This window comes from Oncorhynchus mykiss, chromosome 9, assembly GCF_013265735.2.
Source record: "Oncorhynchus mykiss isolate Arlee chromosome 9, USDA_OmykA_1.1, whole genome shotgun sequence".
In the NCBI taxonomy this organism is placed as follows: Eukaryota; Metazoa; Chordata; class Actinopteri; order Salmoniformes; family Salmonidae; genus Oncorhynchus; species Oncorhynchus mykiss.
Window position 1 is genome coordinate 57,561,349 of NC_048573.1, and position 16,443 is coordinate 57,577,791.

At 57.1% G+C, this 16,443-nt stretch overlaps 1 protein-coding gene across 8 annotated transcripts in view; it reads left to right on the forward strand.

The window, feature by feature from the left end:
- The window catches only part of LOC110532462 (calmodulin-binding transcription activator 1), a 616,618-nt gene that overhangs the window by 219,004 nt on the left and 381,171 nt on the right, over positions 1-16,443 (forward strand). The gene's annotated exons all lie outside the window — the stretch shown is intronic.

The window sequence follows — 16,443 nt, forward strand, 5'->3', positions numbered from 1 at the left end:
GGTGTTATTAACAGTCCTCATCCATGTGTAACTGTACTGTTGGCCCTCTGACACACAGATCAGTCCTCTAGTTCCTCTCCTGCTCTTCTCCTCTGCCTGCCAGGGACATTGATAATGGCTCCGCATAAAGAAAGTGATAATTAACAATACGTTTCCCTGTGTAATTGTAGAAGATGGCCCAAAGAGCGCCCTGACTTCTACTCTACGCCTTTTTATCATCACCCCTCTCCAACAATTAACTCCCCCAACCAGGCCTCCTTGTCGTCAGACACCGGGGGAATATTTGACATTAGGCCCAATGTTATTAACGGCTGTCTCCAGGAACATGTAAAACAGCAGGCTCTGTTATCTTGCTGTACTTTACAGTAACTAGAATGAAAAAACGAACACTCAGCGGTATTAACATAAGTACAGGAGCAGTACTCTGGAGAATGGGACTGATAGACAATAACAGGGAAAGCTTTTGAGACTTGAGTCACACATTGTCCAATCAGCATCCAGTTGGACTATAATGGTGATGGTGGTGGAGTCTCTGTGACTGACTGTCACCAGTCTGCTGGGTCCTAGAGACCACTGAGTCCTAGAGTCAGTCCTGACCTGTCAGGAACCATGTGTGGGTGCTGATGTTGCAGTAGATGTGGCACTGAGGGATGAGATGGAGGCCGGGGGCCAGACAGAGCCACAGAGCCTACTTAGGAGGAGTGGACAGAAGCAGAGCTGCACCTTACATGGATGAGAGGAGCTGCTATATTATGGCTGTTATGGCATTTATGTAGGGGTGAGGGTGATACGGCCAGGCAGGCAGGCAGGAGTGGAGGGGCTGCGGCTGTAGAGGCGGAGGCCGGGGGCTGGTGTAGTGTTTGTGTTCCTGAAGCTGTCCGTCAGAGAGAGAGAGAGAGAGAGGGTAAAGCTTTGTGACAGACCAGGGGGTAGCAGGGTGATTGATGGAGTCTGATTGATGGGCTGTAACCTTTCTGTTACAGCACTTTGCTGAGAGGTCAGGGGTTGTACAAGGGAGAGCTGTGCTTAAGGGCTGGACGGAGTGCCATTTGTCATCACACCCACCTCAGAGAGTGTATGCATGTGTGTGCACACGTATCTGTGTGAGGACAGGAGATACAACCTGCATTAGGAGGTACGAGGCTCTGTTGCCGGGTCAGTGGACTGGGCTGTGAGAGAGTCCAGCAGGCTGAGAGAGAGGACAGCAGGCTGAGACAGCCACTAGGCTGAGAAAGAAGCCAGCAGGCTGTGAGAGAGAGGCCAGCTGGCTGAGAGAAGGGGCCAGCTGGCTGAGAGAGAGAGGCCAGCTGGCTGAGAGAGAGAGGCCAGCTGGCTGAGAGAGAGAGAGGCCAGCTGGCTGAGAGAGAGAGGCCAGCAGGCTGAGAGAGAGAGGCCAGCAGGCTGAGAGAGAGAGTCCACCAGGCTGTGAGAGAGAGGCCAGCAGGCTTTGAGATTGAGGTCAGCAGGCTGTGAGAGAGAGGCCAGCTGGCTGAGAGAGAGAGGCCAGCAGGCTGAGAGAGAGAGGCCAGCAGGCTGAGAGAGAGAGGCCAGCAGGCTGAGAGAGAGAGGCCAGCAGGCTGAGAGAGAGAGGCCAGCAGGCTGAGAGAGAGAGGACAGTAGGCTGAGAGAGAGACCAGCAGGCTGAGAGAGAGTCCACCAGGCTGTGAGAGAGAGGCCAGCAGGCTTTGAGAGAGAGGTCGGCAGGCTGTGAGAGAGAGGCCGGCAGGCTGTGAGAGAAAGGCCAGCCGGCTGTGAGAGAGAGGCCGGCAGGCTGAGAGAGAGAGGTCGGCAGGCTGTGAGAGAGAGGCCGGCAGGCTGAGAGAGAGAGGCCGGCAGGCTGAGAGAGAGAGGCCGGCAGGCTGAGAGAGAGAGGCCACCAGGCTGAGAGAGAGAGTCCACCAGGCTGAGAGAGAGAATCCACCAGGCTGAGAGAGAGAGGCCAGCAGGCTGAGAGAGAGAGAGGACAGTAGGCTGAGAGAGAGTCCACCAGGCTGTGAGAGAGAGACCAGCAGGCTTTGAGAGAGAGGTCAGCAGGCTGTGAGAGAGAGGCCAGCAGGGTGAGAGAGAGAGTCCACCAGGCTGTGAGAGAGAGGCCAGCAGTCTGTGAGAGAGAGGCCAGCTGGCTGAGAGAGAGAGGGGCCAGCAGGCTGAGAGAGAGAGAGAGAGAGAGAGAGGCCATCAGGCTGAGAGAGAGAGAGAGGCCATCAGGCTGAGAGAGAGAGAGGCCATCAGGCTGAGAGAGAGAGAGAGAGGCCAGCAGGCTGAGAGAGAGAGGGGCCAGCGGGCTGAGAGAGAGAGGCCAGCGGGCTGAGAGGGAGAGGCCAGCAGGCTGAGAGAGAGAGAGGCCAGCAGGCTGTGAGAGAGAGGCCAGCAGGCTGAGAGAGAGAGGTCAGCAGGCTGTGAGAGAGAGGCCGGCAGGCTGAGAGAGAGAGGCCGGCAGGCTGAGAGAGAGAGGCCGGCAGGCTGAGAGAGAGAGGCCACCAGGCTGAGAGAGCGAGGCCAGCAGGCTGAGAGAGAGAATCCACCAGGCTGAGAGAGAGAGGCCAGCAGGCTGAGAGAGAGAGAGGACAGTAGGCTGAGAGAGAGTCCACCAGGCTGTGAGAGAGAGGCCAGCAGGCTTTGAGAGAGAGGTCAGCAGGCTGTGAGAGAGAGGCCAGCAGGGTGAGAGAGAGAGTCCACCAGGCTGTGAGAGAGAGGCCAGCAGTCTGTGAGAGAGAGGCCAGCTGGCTGAGAGAGAGAGGGGCCAGCAGGCTGAGAGAGAGAGAGAGAGAGAGAGAGGCCATCAGGCTGAGAGAGAGAGAGGCCATCAGGCTGAGAGAGAGAGAGGCCATCAGGCTGAGAGAGAGAGAGAGAGGCCAGCAGGCTGAGAGAGAGAGGGGCCAGCGGGCTGAGAGAGAGAGGCCAGCGGGCTGAGAGAGAGAGGCCAGCAGGCTGAGAGAGAGAGAGGCCAGCAGGCTGTGAGAGAGAGGCCAGCAGGCTGAGAGAGAGAGAGGCCAGCAGGCTGAGAGAGAGAGAGGCCAGCAGGCTGAGAGAGAGAGAGAGGCCAGCAGGCTGAGAGAGAGAGAGGCCAGCAGGCTGTGAGAGAGCGAGGCCAGCAGGCTGTGAGAGAGCGAGGCCAGCAGGCTGTGAGAGAGCGAGGCCAGCAGGCTGTGAGAGAGAGGCCAGCAGGCTGAGAGAGAGAGGCCAGCAGGCTGAGAGAGAGAGAGGCCAGCAGGCTGTGAGAGAGAGGCCAGCAGGCTGTGAGAGAGAGAGGTTAGCAGGCTGCGAGAGAGAGGCCAGCAGGCTGTGAGAGAGAGAGGCCAGCAGGCTGTGAGAGAGAGGCCAGCAGGCTGTGAGAGAGAGAGGCCAGCAGGCTGTGAGAGAGAGAGGCCAGCAGGCTTTGAGAGAGAGAGAGGCCAGCAGGCTGTGAGCGAGAGGCCAGCAGGCTGTGAGAGAGAGGCCAGCAGGCTGAGAGAGAGAGAGGCCAGCAGGCTGAGAGAGAGACATGCCAGCAGGCTGAGAGAGAGAGAGGCCAGCAGGCTGAGAGAGAGAGAGGCCAGCAGGCTGAGAGAGAGAGAGGCCAGCAGGCTGAGAGAGAGAGAGGCCCGCAGGCTGTGAGAGAGAGAGGCCAGCAGGCTGAGAGAGAGAGGCCAGCAGGCTGAGTGAGAGGCCAGCAGGATGAGAGAGAGAGGCCAGCAGGCTGAGAGAGAGAGGCTAGCAGGCTGAGAGAGAGGCCAGCAGGCTGAGAGAGAGGCCAGCAGGCTGTGAGAGAGAGGCCAGCAGGCTGAGAGAGAGGCCAGCAGGCTGAGAGAGAGGCCAGCAGGCTATGATAAGCAGCAGGTCGTGCATGGAGAACAAGGCAAGGACTGCATAGCTGCTCCACATCTCCATGTGTTTGTTACCACTCTGAGACACGCAGGAAGCCAGGTCATTAACATGCTAAAGGGAGTGGGGACTGGGGGAGAGGGAGGCCGGGGTGAGTGGAGAGCTGAAGGAGTTGACGCCAGCTGTTTGACCAAGATGACGCATAACCCAGGACATGGCCTGCAATGAAGATGACACACTGCCAACACACTGCTATCACACTGCCAACACACTGCTATCACACAGCCAACACACTGCTATCACACAGCCAACACACTGCTATCACACTGCCAACACACTGCTATCACACCGCCAACACACTGCTATCACACAGCCAACACACTGCTATCACACAGCCAACACACTGCTATCACACAGCCAACACACTGATATCACACTGCCAACCCACTGCTAACACACAGCCAACACACTGCTATCACACAGCCAACACACTGCTATCACACAGCCAACACACTGCTATCACACAGCCAACACACTGCTATCACACAGCCAACACACTGCTATCACACAGCCAACACACTGCTATCACATAGCCTACACACTGCCAACATGGACGATCAACAATTAATTAGGAGTGCAAATTAGGAGTGCAATAGAGGTTATATTATGTTATAATACATGTGTATCCACCTACTCATTCCAGCCAGTGTTTGTGCTGGTTTGTTTTGGGTCCGTTCTGTTTGTTTATCCTTTCTGAATCAGAAGGGGCCTGGCACCAGCCAGGGGAGAGTAGTCGAGAAGCAGAGTGATTGATGTGCTCAGTCCTTGTAATACACATTCCCTTTCAGATAGGAAGTGCAACAGCGGTTAAAATCAATAGCAGCGCTCTCCTACTGACTGCTAGAACAGAACTACAGCTAATTCAGGCTGCACCTGTCAGAGCCAGGGAAGTTTCCCAACTAGGCTGGGCCTTAGACTGTAATTTACACCCCAACGCTAGAGAGAGCTGCCCGCGCTGGCTTCCATTTCCATTAGAGAGAGAGCCTGGTATTATGGCTTTAATGAACGCCTGACCAGGAGTGTGATTTAAGATCGCTCTTACCATATACCTCTCCTCTGTCTCTGAAGGGAGGGAACAGACTTAAACTGACAATTAGGATTTCTACCCCCTGCATCCCACACCGATAGCCATGGTGATTTTTTCTGTGAACCTTTTTTTAAAGCGCGGCCATCGCTAAAGCATGAAGTGTTAAGACTGGCATGCTGCTGAGAGGACAATGAGATCAGGGCAGAGCAGGGCCGGGCAGAGCAGGGCAGAGCAGGGCCAGGCAGAGCGTAGCAGAGGAGAGTAGAGCAGGGCCGGGCAGAGCAGGGCCAGGCAGAGCGTAGCAGAGGAGAGTAGAGCAGGGCCGGGCAGAGCAGGGCCAGGCAGAGCGTAGCAGAGGAGAGTAGAGCAGGGCCGGGCAGAGCAGGGCTGGGCAGAGCGTAGCAGAGGAGAGTAGAGCAGGGCCGGGCAGAGCGTAGCAGAGGAGAGTAGAGCAGGGCAGGGCCGGGCAGAGCGTAGCAGAGGAGAGTAGAGCAGGGCCGGGCAGAGCGTAGCAGAGGAGAGTAGAGCAGGGCCAGGCAGAGCGTAGCAGAGGAGAGTAGAGCAGGGCCGGGCAGAGCAGGGCCGGGCAGAGCGTAGCAGAGGGGAGTAGAGCAGGGCCGGGCAGAGCGTAGCAGAGTAGAGTAGAGCAGGGCCGGGCAGAGCGTAGCAGAGGAGAGTAGAGCAGGGCCGGGCAGAGCGTAGCAGAGGAGAGTAGAGCAGGGCCGGGCAGAGCGTAGCAGAGGAGAGTAGAGCAGGGCCGGGGAGAGCGTAGCAGAGGAGAGTAGAGCAGGGCCGGGCAGAGTGTAGCAGAGGAGAGTAGAGCAGGGAGCGTAGCAGAGGAGAGTAGAGCAGGGCCAGGCAGAGCGTAGCAGAGGAGAGTAGAGCAGGGAGCGTAGCAGAGGAGAGTAGAGCAGGGCCAGGCAGAGCGTAGCAGAGGAGAGTAGAGCAGGGCCAGGCAGAGCGTAGCAGAGGAGAGTAGAGCAGGGCCGGGCAGAGCAGGGCCGGGCAGAGCGTAGCAGAGGAGAGTAGAGCAGGGCCAGGCAGAGCGTAGCAGAGGAGAGTAGAGCAGGGCCAGGCAGAGCGTAGCAGAGGAGAGTAGAGCAGGGCCGGGCAGAGCGTAGCAGAGGGGAGTAGAGCAGGGCCGGGCAGAGCGTAGCAGAGGAGAGTAGAGCAGGGCCAGGCAGAGCGTAGCAGAGTAGAGTAGAGCAGAGCAGGTCCGGGCAGAGCGTAGCAGAGCAGGTCCGGGCAGAGCGTAGCAGAGGAGAGTAGAGCAGGGCCGGGCAGAGCGTAGCAGAGGAGAGTAGAGCAGGGCCGGGCAGAGCGTAGCAGAGGAGAGTAGAGCAGGGCCGGGCAGAGCGTAGCAGAGGAGAGTAGAGCAGGGCCGGGCAGAGCGTAGCAGAGGAGAGTAGAGCAGGGCCGGGGAGAGCGTAGCAGAGGAGAGTAGAGCAGGGCCGGGCAGAGTGTAGCAGAGGAGAGTAGAGCAGGGAGCGTAGCAGAGGAGAGTAGAGCAGGGCCGTGCAGAGCAGGGCCGGGCAGAGCGTAGCAGAGGAGAGTAGAGCAGGGAGCGTAGCAGAGGAGAGTAGAGCAGGGCCAGGCAGAGCGTAGCAGAGGAGAGTAGAGCAGGGCCGGGCAGAGCAGGGCCGGGCAGAGCGTAGCAGAGGAGAGTAGAGCAGGGCCAGGCAGAGCGTAGCAGAGGAGAGTAGAGCAGGGCCGGGCAGAGCGTAGCAGAGGGGAGTAGAGCAGGGCCGGGCAGAGCGTAGCAGAGGAGAGTAGAGCAGGGCCAGGCAGAGCGTAGCAGAGTAGAGTAGAGCAGAGCAGGTCCAGGCAGAGCGTAGCAGAGGAGAGTAGAGCAGGGCCGGGCAGAGCGTAGCAGAGGAGAGTAGAGCAGGGCCGGGCAGAGCGTAGCAGAGGAGAGTAGAGCAGGGCCGGGCAGAGCGTAGCAGAGGAGAGTAGAGCAGGGCCAGGCAGAGCGTAGCAGAGTAGAGTAGAGCAGAGCAGGTCCGGGCAGAGCGTAGCAGAGTAGAGTAGAGCAGAGCAGGTCCAGGCAGAGCGTAGCAGAGGAGAGTAGAGCAGGGCCGGGCAGAGCGTAGCAGAGGAGAGTAGAGCAGGGCCGGGCAGAGCGTAGCAGAGGAGAGTAGAGCAGGGCCGGGCAGAGCGTAGCAGAGGAGAGTAGAGCAGGGCCGGGCAGAGCGTAGCAGAGGAGAGTAGAGCAGGGCCGGGCAGAGCGTAGCAGAGGAGAGTAGAGCAGGGCCGGGCAGAGCGTAGCAGAGGAGAGTAGAGCAGGGCCGGGCAGAGCGTAGCAGAGGAGAGTAGAGCAGGGCCGGGCAGAGCGTAGCAGAGGAGAGTAGAGCAGGGCCGGGGAGAGCGTAGCAGAGGAGAGTAGAGCAGGGCCGGGCAGAGTGTAGCAGAGGAGAGTAGAGCAGGGAGCGTAGCAGAGGAGAGTAGAGCAGGGCCGTGCAGAGCAGGGCCGGGCAGGGCGTAGCAGAGGAGAGTAGAGCAGGGCCAGGCAGAGCGTAGCAGAGGAGAGTAGAGCAGGGCCGGGGAGAGCGTAGCAGAGGAGAGTAGAGCAGGGCCGGGCAGAGTGTAGCAGAGGAGAGTAGAGCAGGGAGCGTAGCAGAGGAGAGTAGAGCAGGGCCGTGCAGAGCAGGGCCGGGCAGAGCGTAGCAGAGGAGAGTAGAGCAGGGAGCGTAGCAGAGGAGAGTAGAGCAGGGCCAGGCAGAGCGTAGCAGAGGAGAGTAGAGCAGGGCCGGGCAGAGCAGGGCCGGGCAGAGCGTAGCAGAGGAGAGTAGAGCAGGGCCAGGCAGAGCGTAGCAGAGGAGAGTAGAGCAGGGCCGGGCAGAGCGTAGCAGAGGGGAGTAGAGCAGGGCCGGGCAGAGCGTAGCAGAGGAGAGTAGAGCAGGGCCAGGCAGAGCGTAGCAGAGTAGAGTAGAGCAGAGCAGGTCCAGGCAGAGCGTAGCAGAGGAGAGTAGAGCAGGGCCGGGCAGAGCGTAGCAGAGGAGAGTAGAGCAGGGCCGGGCAGAGCGTAGCAGAGGAGAGTAGAGCAGGGCCGGGCAGAGCGTAGCAGAGGAGAGTAGAGCAGGGCCAGGCAGAGCGTAGCAGAGTAGAGTAGAGCAGAGCAGGTCCGGGCAGAGCGTAGCAGAGTAGAGTAGAGCAGAGCAGGTCCAGGCAGAGCGTAGCAGAGGAGAGTAGAGCAGGGCCGGGCAGAGCGTAGCAGAGGAGAGTAGAGCAGGGCCGGGCAGAGCGTAGCAGAGGAGAGTAGAGCAGGGCCGGGCAGAGCGTAGCAGAGGAGAGTAGAGCAGGGCCGGGCAGAGCGTAGCAGAGGAGAGTAGAGCAGGGCCGGGCAGAGCGTAGCAGAGGAGAGTAGAGCAGGGCCGGGCAGAGCGTAGCAGAGGAGAGTAGAGCAGGGCCGGGCAGAGCGTAGCAGAGGAGAGTAGAGCAGGGCCGGGCAGAGCGTAGCAGAGGAGAGTAGAGCAGGGCCGGGGAGAGCGTAGCAGAGGAGAGTAGAGCAGGGCCGGGCAGAGTGTAGCAGAGGAGAGTAGAGCAGGGAGCGTAGCAGAGGAGAGTAGAGCAGGGCCAGGCAGAGCGTAGCAGAGGAGAGTAGAGCAGGGAGCGTAGCAGAGGAGAGTAGAGCAGGGCCAGGCAGAGCGTAGCAGAGGAGAGTAGAGCAGGGAGCATAGCAGAGGAGAGTAGAGCAGGGCCAGGCAGAGCGTAGCAGAGGAGAGTAGAGCAGGGCCAGGCAGAGCGTAGCAGAGGAGAGTAGAGCAGGGCCAGGCAGAGCGTAGCAGAGGAGAGTAGAGCAGGGAGCGTAGCAGAGGAGAGTAGAGCAGGGCCAGGCAGAGCGTAGCAGAGGAGAGTAGAGCAGGGAGCGTAGCAGAGGAGAGTAGAGCAGGGCCAGGCAGAGCGTAGCAGAGGAGAGTAGAGCAGGGCCAGGCAGAGCGTAGCAGAGGAGAGTAGAGCAGGGCCAGGCAGAGTGTAGCAGAGGAGAGTAGAGCAGGGAGCGTAGCAGAGGAGAGTAGAGCAGGGCCAGGCAGAGCGTAGCAGAGGAGAGTAGAGCAGGGCCAGGCAGAGCGTAGCAGAGGAGAGTAGAGCAGGGCCAGGCAGAGCGTAGCAGAGGAGAGTAGAGCAGGGCCGGGCAGAGCGTAGCAGAGGGGAGTAGAGCAGGGCCGGGCAGAGCGTAGCAGAGGAGAGTAGAGCAGGGCCAGGCAGAGCGTAGCAGAGTAGAGTAGAGCAGAGCAGGTCCGGGCAGAGCGTAGCAGAGTAGAGTAGAGCAGAGCAGGTCCGGGCAGAGCGTAGCAGAGGAGAGTAGAGCAGGGCCGGGCAGAGCGTAGCAGAGGAGAGTAGAGCAGGGCCGGGCAGAGCGTAGCAGAGGAGAGTAGAGCAGGGCCGGGCAGAGCGTAGCAGAGGAGAGTAGAGCAGGGCCGGGCAGAGCGTAGCAGAGGAGAGTAGAGCAGGGCCGGGCAGAGCGTTGCAGAGGAGAGTAGAGCAGGGCCGGGCAGAGTGTAGCAGAGGAGAGTAGAGCAGGGAGCGTAGCAGAGGAGAGTAGAGCAGGGCCGGGCAGAGCGTAGCAGAGGAGAGTAGAGCAGGGCCGGGCAGAGCGTAGCAGAGGAGAGTAGAGCAGGGCCGGGCAGAGCGTTGCAGAGGAGAGTAGAGCAGGGCCGGGCAGAGCGTAGCAGAGGAGAGTAGAGCAGGGCCGGGCAGAGCGTAGCAGAGGAGAGTAGAGCAGGGCCGGGCAGAGCGTAGCAGAGGAGAGTAGAGCAGGGCCGGGCAGAGCGTAGCAGAGGAGAGCAGAGCAGGTCCAGGCAGAGCGTAGCAGAGGAGAGTAGAGCAGGGCCGGGCAGAGCGTAGCAGAGGAGAGTAGAGCAGGGCCAGGCAGAGCGTAGCAGAGGAGAGTAGAGCAGGGCCGGGCAGAGCGTAGCAGAGGAGAGTAGATCAGGGCCGGGCAGAGCGTAGCAGAGGAGAGTAGAGCAGGGCCAGGCAGAGCGTAGCAGAGGAGAGTAGAGCAGGGCCGGGCAGAGCGTAGCAGAGGAGAGTAGAGCAGGGCCGGGCAGAGCAGGGCAGAGCGTAGCAGAGGAGAGTAGAGCAGGGCCGGGCAGAGTGTAGCAGAGGAGAGTAGAGCAGGGCCGGGCAGAGCGTTGCAGAGGAGAGTAGAGCAGGGCCAGGCAGAGCGTAGCAGAGGAGAGTAGAGCAGGGCCGGGCAGAGCGTAGCAGAGGAGAGTAGAGCAGGGCCAGGCAGAGCGTAGCAGAGGAGAGTAGAGCAGGGCCGGGCAGAGCGTAGCAGAGGAGAGTAGAGCAGGGCCGGGCAGAGCAGGGCAGAGCGTAGCAGAGGAGAGTAGAGCAGGGCCGGGCAGAGTGTAGCAGAGGAGAGTAGAGCAGGGCCAGGCAGAGCGTAGCAGAGGAGAGTAGAGCAGGGCCGGGCAGAGCGTAGCAGAGGAGAGTAGAGCAGGGCCGGGCAGAGCGTAGCAGAGGAGAGTAGAGCAGGGCCGGGCAGAGCGTAGCAGAGGAGAGTAGAGCAGGGCCGGGCAGAGCGTAGCAGAGGAGAGTAGAGCAGGGCAGGGCCGGGCAGAGCAGGGCCGGGCAGAGCGTAGCAGAGGGGAGGCCTTAGCTCTAACTGAGGCCTTAGCTCTAGATAACGATCTGTTGGGGGGTGTCAGTCAACCTTGTGCTATGCTTCATGTAATAAGGACCAGACATGAATGTCCATCACAAATGGATACCTGTGTTTTTAAAAAGGTGCAACCCAGATGCAGACTACAGAGTTTATGTTGAGAACTATATGAGTAAAGAACGAGGAGAGGTGTTGGACACCTTGGTGTCGTAGAGGGGTCACTCATTAACTACAGAGTACTCTTTTAAATGACACACATTACTATTACACAGGAACGGTTTCCGGTAACTGCAGCCAATGACAAAGTGGATCTGAGGGAGTGATCCAGTCCTTTTGACCAGTGTGTGTGTGTTGTGTGGTGTGTGTTGTGTTGTGTGGTGTTTGCCTTTATGGTTCATGTCCTTCCCTATTCCCTTCAGTAGTCAGAGTGAACAAACACTGACATGTTATGGCTCCTGGAAACCAGCAAATGAAGCAGTGGGCTGTGTCAGCTATCCACCTCCGTTTCAACGCGCACACACACACACACACACACACACACACACACATACATACATGCACGCACGCACACACATACACACACACACACACACACACCCACACCATGCACTCTCTTATATTGAAACTATCAAGCAATAAGTACCTCTCTTCTGAGGGTCCCACAATGACACTGAACCTACCACCCCCTGTGTCCCAGCGTAATAGCCCTCTCTCCTCTCCTTTCTCCTCTCCTCTCCTTTCTCCTCTCCTTTCTCCTCTCCTCTTCTTTCTCCTCTCCTTTCTCCTCACCTTTCTCCTCTCCTTTCTCCTCACCTTTCTCCTCTCCTCTCCTTTCTCCTCTCCATCCCTCTCCTCTCCTTTCTTCTCTCATTCCTCTCTCTTCTCCTTTCTCCTCTCCTCTCCTTTCACCTCTCATTTCTCCTCCCCTTTCTCCTCTCCTCTTGTTTCTCCTCTCCTTTCTTCTCTCCATTCCTCTCCTCTCCTTTCTCCTCTCCTCTCCTTTCACCTCTCATTTCTCCTCTCCTTTCTCCTCTCCTCTTGTTTCTCCTCTCCTTTCTCCTCTCCTTTCTCCTCTCCTCTCCTTTCTCCTCTCCATTCCTCTCCTCTCCTTTCTCCTCTCCATTCCTCTCCTCTCCTTTCTCCTCCCCTCTCCTTTCCCCTCTCCTCTCCATTCCTCTCCTTTCTCCTCTCCTTTCTCCTCTCCATTCCTCTCCTTTCTCCTCTCCTTTCTCCTCTCCTTTCTCCTCCCCTCTCCTTTCCCCTCTCCTCTCCATTCCTCTCCTTTCTCCTCTCCTTTCTACTCTCATTCCTCTCCTCTCCTCCTTTTTCCTCTCCTCTCCTCTCCTCTCCGTTTTCCTCTCCTCTCCTCTCCTCTCCACTCCTCTCCTCTCCTCTCCTTTCTCATTTCTCCTCTCCTCTCCATTCCTCTTCTCTCCTCTCCTTTCCCCTCTCCTCTCATTTATCCTCTTCTCTCCTCTTCTCTCCTTTCTCCTCTCATTTGTAGTCTCCTCTTCTCTCCTCTTCTCTCCTCTTCTCTCCTCTCCTTTCCCCTCTCCTCTCATTTCTCCTCTTCTCTCCTCTCCTTTCTCCTCTCATTTGTAGTCTCCTCTCCTCTCCTCTCCTCTCCTCTCCTCTCCTCTCCTCTCCTCTCCTCTCCTCTCCTCTCCTCTCCTTTCCCCTCTCCTGTCCTGTCCTGTCCTCTCCTCTCCTCTCCTATCCTCTCCTCTCCTTTCTCCTCTCCATTCCTCTTCTCTCCTCTCCTTTCCCCTCTCCTCTCATTTCTCCTCTTCTCTCCTCTCCTTTCTCCTCTCATTTGTAGTCTCCTCTCCTCTCCTCTCCTCTCCTCTCCTCTCCTCTCCTCTCCTCTCCTCTCCTCTCCTCTCCTCTCCTCTCCTCTCCTTTCTCCTTTCTCCTCCCCATTCCTCTTCTCTCCTCTCCTTTCCCCTCTCCTCTCATTTCTCATCTTCTCTCCTCTCCTCTCCTTTCTCCTCTCATTTGTAGTCTCCTCTCCTCTTCTCTCCTCTTATCTCCTCTCCTTTCTCCTTTCCAATCCTCTCCTCTCCTCTCCTCTCCTCATTTCTCCTCTTCTCTCCTCTCCTCTCCTTTCTCCTCTCATTTGTAGTCTCCTCTCCTCTTCTCTCCTCTTCTCTCCTCTCCTTTCTCCTCTTCTCTCCTCTCTCCTCTCCTCTCCTCTCCTCTCCTCTCCTCTCCTCTCCTCTCCTCTCCTCTCCTCTCCTCTCCTCTCCTCTCCTCTCCTCTCCTTTCTCCTTTCTCCCCTCCATTCATATTCTCTCCTCTCCTTTCCCCTCTCCTCTCATTTCTCCTTTTCTCTCCTCTTCTCTCCCCTCCTTTCTCCTCTCATTTGTAGTCTCCTCTCCTCTCCTCTCCTCTCCTCTCCTCTCCATTCCTGCCCTGTCCTCTCCTCCTTTCTCCTCTCCTCTCATCTCCTCTCCTCTCCTCTCCTCTCCTCTCCTCTCCTCTCCTCTCCTCTCCTCTCCTCTCCTCTCCTCTCCCTTCCCCCCACAGTCACAGCAGCTCTCCAAAATGAAGCAGAGTCCCTTCAGACAGCTTCCAAAGACAATGCTTTTATTAAAACCTACAGCACCACTGCCACCCCAGAGGCACGGACACACCAACCAAAATCAGACTAGCTAGCTAGAGCACTTCTAAGAGTAGAGGCAAGAAGAGAGCTGTGTGTAAGTGTGTCTGTGTGTTATAATGACTGCTTTAAAAAAGGTGTGTGTGTCTATGCAAGTGAGTGTGTATGTGTGTGTGTTTGTGGGGGGGGGGGGGGGGGGGATTTGTGTGTGGGTGTGTTTTGAATGAGTAATTGTGGATGTAAGTGAGTGTGTATTGTTAAGCTGCTGGTCAACATGATAGTGTGTGAATCTGGCCCAGCCTGCTGTAGTAAATCCGGTTATCCTCAGTCCCGTTTGTAAAGTGAACGATTCTGTTACGTTGTCTGGCACGTGGTGTGAGACGTGCTCAATTGGACTAAGTGTGTGTGTGTGTCTGAGAAGGGCATGTGATGGTGTTTGGGCCTAATGCTTTGTGGCACCATGGGCTGGCACTGGTTCAGAGGAGAGAGGAGAGTGATGAAGGACAGAAGCAGTGTGGGAAGAGAGGAGGAACATAAAGTTGTTTATCAGCCAACTCTGCATCTGTAGGAGTATGTAACGTCTTTAAAATCATTTACCTCATAATCACAGATTTTATTTAAAAACATTAGTACATGAGTCATGTTTCTATATGGGGCATTGTATAGCATATCCCCCTGTCACATAAAACAGGTATTCATAAATGTCAACAAATGATTGTCAGGTGTCATGGAGGTTTTGGTATATTGTTCTGTTTTATTTGAAGTCACAGCCCTCTGAGAGCAGGCAGAGTAAACGTTGCCTCCCCTGCCCTCCCTCATCCCCCCACCATACCCAGCTGCCTTCCACACCCCACTGCTCTGCCTGGCCTCAGAGGACATAGTGTCCCAGTCTGCCTCTCGGCCAAGCCAAGGGCCTCACCAAAGGCAGCCATGCCAGCCTGGGGCATCCTGGGCTTGGGGACAAATCCACCAGGGAGAGTGTAGCGGCTGGAGGAGAGGTTACCTAGACAAAACACATAGAATATGAAAGGAAGGAGAATGAGAGAGTAGAGAAGGAGAAAGTGAAAAATGGACATGGGAGGGAGAGTGAAGATGATGGAGCGAGAGCGGTTGAGAAACTGGAAACATGTCGATAATGGGAGAGAGTGGACGAGGTGGAGATGGGGGAGTCATGATGGATGTGGTGAGAAGACAGGGAGGGGGCTCACACACAAACAGAGGGAGAGCTGGGGAAACACAGGAGAAAGGAAGAAAAAAGACGAGAGAAATACAGAGTAGGTTAACAACAGCAGATAGAGACAGAACAACGTCAGCAATGGAGTCAACTGACAGAGAGGGGAAAGGAGAGAGGAGAGAATAGAGGAGAGCGGGGAGAGGAGAGGAGAGCAGGGAGAGGAGAAAGGAGAGCAGGGAGAGGAGCGGGGAGAGGAGAGCGGGGAGAGGAGAGCGGAGAGAGGAGAGCAGGGAGAGGAGAAGGGAGAGGAGAGAGGATGCAAACGCTCAATAGATGAACTGAGAGAGTGAAAGAGGGAGAGAGCTGTGCCAAGTGCCTCACTTTCTTGCCAACTTAATAGAGCCGTGTCCTTTAAAGTAATACCTAGCTGAACTCCAGGAAGCAGAATGGCCTGAGGCTGTGAACCATGGACAGGACTGGAGACTAGATGGATGGTTCTTTACATCCTAGGTGATGTATACTAGCCTACTTTAGAAAGGCCCTTCTCCTCAGCTTCCTCTGTTCAGCATATCCAGCCACCAACTGTACAAGGACAAAGACTGACAATGAGGAGTATTAATAACAGGATTGACTGTATGAACTAGCCTTTATCCTGCAAACTACTCCTGCTATGACAAAGCATCAGACAAAAGGCTTGATGGAGTTCAGTTTTAAGGTTAACGAAGCAGTACTAGAGTCCCTATAGCCACCAGTAGTCTGAAAACAAACAGCAGACAGCCCTGTGTTGGTATGTATGTCAATACGTAGGAGGAGGAAATTAAGTGCAGACAGTGACTGACCACAGGAGGAGGAGAAAGAGGTTGAATAAATAGAACGGAGGGAGGAAGTTGAAGTGTTGAAGGGGAAAGTGTCAGCCAAGCGGGCTGAGATGGGGAACAAGTGCTGCCTCTGCACCGGGACAATAAAGACTTCATTCAATTAGTGCTTCTGCACAGGTGAGTAGAGCACAGAGCAGGGAGTGGGCCAGAGCCACAGAGCACAGAGCAGGGAGTGGGCCAGAGCCACAGAGCACAGAGCACAGAGCAGGGAGTGGGCCAGAGCCACAGAGCACAGAGCACAGAGCACAGAGCAGGGAGTGGGCCAGAGCCACAGAGCACAGAGCACAGAGCACAGAGCAGGGAGTGGGCCAGAGCCACAGAGCACAGAGCAGGGAGTGGGCCAGAGCCACAGAGCACAGAGCAGGGAGTGGGCCAGAGCCACAGAGCACAGAGCACAGAGCAGGGAGTGGGCCAGAGCCACAGAGCACAGAGCAGAGAGCACAGAGCAGGGAGTGGGCCAGAGCCACAGAGCACAGAGCACAGAGCAGGGAGTGGGCCAGAGCCACAGAGCACAGAGCACAGAGCAGGGTGTGGGCCAGAGCCACAGAGCACAGAGCAGGGTGTGGGCCAGAGCCACAGAGCACAGAGCACAGAGCAGGGTGTGGGCCAGAGCCACAGAGCACAGAGCACAGAGCAGGGATTGGGCCAGAGACACAGAGCACAGAGCAGGAAGTGGGCCAGAGCCACAGAGCAGGGAGTGGGCCAGAGCCACAGAGCACAGAGCACAGAGCAGCCACAGAGAACACAGCCGGCCGCATGGTTGTCAGAGAGCGGGGCCAGAGGCAGAGGTACAGCAGTACACACGGAGACACAGCCCTGCACACCTCCCACACACGGGCATGCATGTACTTACTGCATACTCAATGTATATACATACCCTCAATATGCACAATATACACACATTTACTGTACATCAGCCTACACACACACCCTAGGCTAGTACACAGACCCGTCTGTCTCCTCCTCTCCTGCTGCCTCCACATTCCTCTTCTCCTCACCTTCTCTCACCATTCCCATTGTTCTATTTCTTCTTTCCCTCTTCTTGTCCACCTCTCCGTCCTGCATAGTACTACAGGGTTTTCCAAAGTCAGTCCTGGCCCCCCGTCATTAGGTGTGGTCATGGAATAGTGCACTCTGATTGGTCAGTCCTACCAGCCCACAGGATGGTTCCTGGCACAGGGGACCAGCAGCACAGTAAGACCTCCTCCCAGTCAGCCCAAAACACACAATGTGCGTCCCAATTGGCACCGTATTCCTTAAATAGTGCACTACTTTTGACCAGAGCCCAATGGGGGT